The 6,292-nt window shown below is 47.7% G+C and overlaps 1 protein-coding gene across 2 annotated transcripts in view; it reads left to right on the top strand.

Moving 5' to 3' along the window:
• Positions 1-226: 226 nt before the first annotated feature.
• ADD3 (adducin 3) overlaps positions 227-6,292 on the top strand; it is a 91,978-nt gene continuing 85,912 nt past the window's right edge. For both annotated transcript variants that reach the window (XM_059477629.1, XM_059477627.1), the window contains exon 1: positions 227-348. The gene's annotated coding sequence lies outside the window, so the exon portion shown is untranslated. The remainder of the gene's footprint in view (positions 349-6,292) is intronic.

The following is a 6,292-nucleotide window of genomic DNA, read 5'->3' as shown; positions in this document are numbered from 1 at the left end:
CAGGTACGGCGGGGGCGCGGGGCGGGCCGCAACAATGGAGGGCAGCCGGGGCGGAGGACGCTGGCGGTGCCGCCGCCCCTCGGCCAAGCTGGAAGCCGTGGAAGGGCGAGGGAAGGCGGCCGAGATTCCAACTTGGCCGAGGGGCGGCCGGGGAAGGGCGGCGGGCGAGCCCCCGCGCGCTGCCAGATAGTGATCCTCGTCGGGCGGGCGGGCGCGGGAGGAGGAGCCCAGGTGTCCCTTCCTGCCACATAGTGCGCCGCCCCTTTCCCCGCCCGCCGCCGGTGGTGCTGGCGCTCCCGCCGCCGGGCGCGGGGATGGACTGCAGCACAAAGGCGCGGGCCCGCTGAGGTAACGCTGCCCGGGCTGCGGGCACCGGCGCGGGGGCGGCGGGGCGGCGCGGATCTCCCTTCCCGCCCAGCGCGGGGCCGGGGCCGGCCCGGAGCCGCGCTCGGGGAAGGGGGGCGGCGGCGGCCGGAGGCCCCGAGCGCTCCCCGCGCTGCCGCGGCCGCCCCGGGGCTGCGGGGGGAGCGCGGGGCCGCGGCCGGCGGCGGGATGGGGCGGTGCGGGGGCACGGCGGGGCCGAGGGGGGCTCGCCCGCGGGGCTGCGCCAGCTCTCCGCCCAGGGAGATGCTGCAGCGCTGCCGCTCTGCCTCGGCGCTGGGCTGAGGAGGAGGACGGGGCTTTAAATAATGCGCCTCCGCTCCGAAACTCCGCTAATCAAATAAAACCTTGGGAGTGAGCGTTGTAACCGCGGGCTGTCCTTGCTCCACCGCAAGGCTCCGCGCTCCCTACGCCTCCCGGAAAACTTCTTCAAATCCACATGATTTGGGGTTTTTATATTGGCGCGCAGCTCCACCTTGGCCGCGGGTCGCGGTGCGGGGAGCCCGGGGCTGCGCTGCCCGGTGCGGGCTCCGGCATTCCGGTCACGGCAGCGCGGAGCCACCGGCGTGACCGGCATCAGCCCGCGCCGCTCGCTGCTGCGGGCTCGCCCTGGCCACCCAGCCCCCTGCCCTGCTCCCAGCTTGGAATTATCTCCATTCTGTGCCTCTCTTAGGGTGCAGGAAATTCAAGATTGCTGCCTTGAACTTTAGGCTCCAGAAAGGAGGATTTACGATGGGCCTTTTGGGAGTTTGTTCCTCGGTGTTGGTCAGTTTTCATCTCGCATTGAAAAGCTTATTTAGGAATTCAGAGCGGAGTTTTCAGTCGGTGTTCACTGCAGACTTCAGGGCAGACAGTGTCTGCATGGCTGAACGATGGGATTTTGGCAGGGAAGCCTTGGAGTGGCTCTGTAAGGAGGGTAGAGCATGACTCAAAAGCAGCAGCACAGTCGTGGAGGTGGGTTGCCTCTGTTTCTGTCTCAGCATCGTTATGTTACAGGCAGGTTGAGCCTGAATCTGCTGGTTTTCATTCACATGTCCTGGACTCGTGTCTGGAGGGTAGTGATGTGATACCAAGTGGAGGGAAAATGTGTAGGCATGTGCCTCATCTGTGTAGTTCCACTATGTGGAGGAGTTTAGTTTAAAAAAAAACAAACCGATAAAATCAATGGCAATGAATATCTGGGCCAAAAAATGAATGGCCAAGGGTTATAAAAGCATGAATGTATGGAATTGCTGAATTGTGTGGGAGAAGTTGCTGCTTAAATGAGCTTTGGTACCAGAGGAATGAAGCTGACAAATCTAACCTCAGCCTTTCAAAGAGCGCTTCGGTGTGCCTGGGGCAGCTGTCTCGCTTACCTTCTGGTCCAGTTGCTGATGACTGGAGTGAAGCACAGGTGTGGCAGAGGCACGGCTGTGATCTGCTGGGAGGGGATGGTGGTGGCTTTTGGGGGGAGTGGTGCAAGACGGGGCAGGTTCTGCCTGTGTCTGCTTTGACAGCAGTTCTGCTGTGAAAAACTCCCTTTTGCCTCCCTGCCAGGGTTTGCCGTGTACCAGGGAGTTCTCAGGGCTGCACACCCGGTCACTCCAGTGGCCTTGCTGGCTGGAAACTGTGTGAACAAATTGTACAAACCTCCTTGGTGGCATCCAGTCCTTGCAGGGAAAGAAAGTGTCAGCCCAGGGGACAGCCTGAGCTCTTGGGCTGTTATCAGACAAGCTCCTCAATGCTGATTTGAGTAAGAAGTGTGTGTATTTCTCAATGAAACAAAATGATAATTGTGTAACTAATAGAGTATACCAGTTTTAAGTTTAGATGTTGTCATGTTAATGCTTTTAGTGTTAGTTGCATTATTTCCCAGAATATATTATTACTTGAGTTTAATTTTTGCTGGAAGAATGTGAAGTCCCAGGCAGGAAGGGGTGGGCTGCTTAGGGGTTGAGTGTTTAATGACAGAGGTTAGTGCACGATGATGATGATGATTAAGCACGTCCTTAAATCCTGACCAATAGATGGAGTGCTGCTATGCTTTAGGATATCTGGGGATTTAATGGTCCCTTGGTTAAATCAGTCATTATCCTTGACTCTTGCCTGAGGATTGTGGCAGCTGACATTATTTAAGGGAAAGGTGATTTTAGGGTGGTGCATTCAAGCTGCCATGTACCTCACAATCATCTAACCAAAGAGAAGGTCCAGGGGATGCCTCTGACCCCGCAGGCTTTGCAGTGCTTGCAGGGAGGTTGGACTGGAGCGATCTGGGGGAACGGGTCAGTTTCACTGCCTTGGCCAGCAAGGTGTACTGCAGCCCTTGCAGTGCCCCTGTGCTGGTTATGAAATGAGCTGGGACAGGGCTGGCTGAGCCCAGCTGGGCTCGGTGGAGCTGTGCTGGAACGGTCCCTGTTGCATGTGATGTTAGAGGTGACATTGCACGCAGGGGCCGCCTGCTTTTGTTCAGCTCCACTTGCTAGAGGCCAAATGACCTGGCATAAGACTCTGTTTGCTGTGAAGATCATGAGAAATTAACATGTAAGAGTGAAAATCGTGAGAAATTAACATGTAAGAGGCGAGAAATGAAAACTTGTTTTAAGAAAGGCCGGCATTAGTTTGTTTCCCTTTGTAAGGGAATGTTTTACGGATCAAGAACTGAACTGAAAGAAGGCAAAAGGCTGCTGGTTTTTCCCTTGTTGAAATCATCATTGCCAGTTAAAACTGCAGTGCTGTCCTTGCTGTGCTGGGGATGGTGCTGGAATGATAATGCCTAACAAAAACAATTTTAATTTAGGGGAATAACTTGCTTCACTTTGAGATGGTGCATAAAATTGCCTTTTTGCTAGCGCTTTTTAAACTGGACATGAATTCTAGTTTCTTTTAAAAATGTCCTGTAACTTTAGCAGCCATAGTAACCTCTGGCTATTATTTCCCTTGTAAATCAATTTTGCATTTTCATAGTGCTGCTGCTTCAAAAACCGAGTTGGTCATTGTTTTGGTATTGACTTAGAAGAATGCAATCTATATTGTTTCATGGCATTGCTTCCCCTTACATCACAGGCTTTTCTTCAAGCTGTGTTTTGAAATGCCTCTTGCCATATGAGAGATGGTGGTGTGGCTTCTGGTAGGATTCTTGGGGGTTAGTTGTCTTTTGTGCAGTGTTTTTTGGCAGATGATGATGAATAAAAACTACTTGACCCTTGGGGAACAAGCAGTAACTTACTCATTGTGTGTTAATATTAGTTCTGTTTGCCCACAGAGAATACTCTGCTTCTATACTAACTCTGAGTCACTTGACATGTGGGAAAACACTTTTGTTTCTTTTCTGTATTCAAGATAATGCATGTCATTGTACATCATCACAAATGGGATTTTGAGGTATTTCATTTAAAGATACCCTAGCAAGTACATGGCTTTTCTGCAGATAATTTGTGATCCGGATTATTAATTAAGAGAAACAAATTTTAATTGGTTAGATAAGAAAGTATGTTCAGTTATGGCATGCTCTTAATCTGGGCTGGTGGCAGAGGGATGGCAGTTCAAAACTGTAGAGTAAACTGGAAAATGTTGGCTACTAAAAACTTGACATTTTCTACAGATTCATTGAGAAGTTGGATGGTGGGAGAAGGCTTGAGAGCATCACACCTCAGTGGGAGGGTGATGGCTCCCGGTGTTTTATTGCCCCCTGGATCTTTACAGTCTGGTGAATGTGATGTAGGAATTTGTTTATTTAGGACTCTGGGAGCATATTAAACGTCGTTTGTGTCTTGTGGTGGTAATGTCAATTCTGCTCGACAAGGATGCAATCAGCTGTTACAAAGTGCTAATTAGGGAAATATTCTAATAGCTTCATTCATTGTTCTCGTCTGTTAAACTGTTGTGGTCTTGGCTAGGGAGAAACTCTTTTCTTGCCTTGTATTGTCTGGCATATTAAAATCCAAGTGACATCAAAGCAGGAGGCAGCTTCGTGTGAGTCAGCAGGCTGAGGTGAAATCCGTAAATCACAGGCTGGTGTGAGAGCTGGGGCTTGCTTTGTAGCCCTTCACGTTGTGTTTTCTTGACCCACAGCAGCTGACAGCTGGTAAATCCCTTCTCCCCTGTGCAGTTGGAATCTCCTGAAGTTATTCTGCAGCTGAAGTACGTGGCAGCCCTGAGCAGCACGGAGCTGACAGCAGCACGCTGCTGTTCCCATTGCTGCCCTGAACGTTACCTGGCGTTACTGCAGCGCTTCAGCCAGGAGCTGAACTCTGCTCTGCTGGCCAAAGAGGATTCATTGAACTGCTTTGGAAATCTCTGCTTGTTGTCTTCATCTATACCTGTAATAACTGATCTCAAACTTTTTTTTTTTTAATGCATATATTCAAGTGTTAAATGATATGGGAGTTTTGTGGTTTTGCTTTTGTTTGAGTTTTTTTTTTCCTTGTATCCCTGTGCATATGATCCATCGCTATTACACTAAACACAGCCTAGGTCAGAGGCCAGGTGGACCTGCATATTCTGTTTGCAAATGCACAGTAAATGGAAGGATACCTGCATGTGTCCTGTAGTAAATACAGTGCAAAATAGGAAAGCTGAATTGATGGGTAAAGCTCACTTAACTATTCAATACAGTCAAAACAAGGGAGGAAAAATCTAATTATAAATATATATTATATTCCCCCCCTACAAATGTAGACCAGCTTTTTTTTTTTTTTTTTTTTGGACAGCTCTAGAAGCCTTGGCAGAATGCTGTGGGAGCAGTTTGGTACTGAGGTTGTCTGTGTGATTAAAATAAATAGTTTCTAGAGCAATGTAAATTATAAATTGGCTGGGTTCAAAGGGATTGCTGGTATTAATGTAAGTCATTTCATATAATCCAGTATCCCAGTACTGTCTTAACAACCCATATGATGTTTTAGTCTTTATGGATGTATATACAAAAAACCTCTGTATTTATAAAGAGCATCACTAAGGCCACAAAGTCAAGTATTTGAAAGCTGGATAGTGCTCTCCAAAGAAAATATCCTCGATTTAAAAATTAAATTACAGCATTGGAAAGTACACTTAGGAGCCCTGATGTCAGGAAGAGAGAAGTGTTTTGGCTCAGATGCTTCAGATCTAGCAGACACTTAGCAGAGGCAACCTTCAGCCTAACGTGAAAAATTAGGTGAAATTGAAAATAGAATTTTGGGACGGAAACAGTGGACAATACTAGGCAGTGCATCCAGCTCTGTCTAGAACTGAATACAATAACTTGAAAGTACTGACCTCACAAGTACCTCTGTTTTTTTCCTGACTCAGATACGCAACCATTTGTAGGAGTGTTAATGAATTGCATAACAATTTCTCTAGGCTCCTGGTCAATGCTAAAACAGGGGTAAAACAGAATTTAAGCAAGCTGCCTTTTAATATTATTTGAACTACACACCAGGCAGCATACCATATTTGCTGTGTGTCCTAAACCACCAAAACCTAACTTAAATTTTTTTTTCTTGGAACATACAGACTTTATACAGTATTTGAAGGTGTGTCCTGTGGAAGGTCAGATCAAGTTTTTTCAAATTATTATTTTCAGCTGTATTGACTACAGTTCTTTGAAGATGCAGAGATTTAGGGTGTAAGAACTTGTGTATGAATACAATACCTGGCATGCCTATGCTACATTAGCTTGTGTAGCTCTCCTGATACAGCATTGCTGCAATAAATTAATACTAGTTCAATATATATTTCTGTTACTGTGTTTAAATTGTGATAGTACCCACAACAAGCTCATCATCCTGTTTCAGATCTTGATTGCAGATGAAGCTTTGCACTAAATACCTGGTTAGGGGATAATTGTCCTCGTAGTGTTCACAGTTAATCTGTACAATTTCTGGCTTTCAGTTGCAACTGTCTTTAAATGCTTAAATATGTCTAAACATATAGGCAAAGGCAAAATGCTTCTGGTAAC

The sequence above is a fragment of the Ammospiza nelsoni genome, chromosome 8 (genome assembly GCF_027579445.1).
Source record: "Ammospiza nelsoni isolate bAmmNel1 chromosome 8, bAmmNel1.pri, whole genome shotgun sequence".
Classification (NCBI taxonomy): Eukaryota; Metazoa; Chordata; class Aves; order Passeriformes; family Passerellidae; genus Ammospiza; species Ammospiza nelsoni.
Note: the sequence above shows the minus strand (reverse complement) of the source record. Positions and strands in the feature narration are given on the sequence as shown.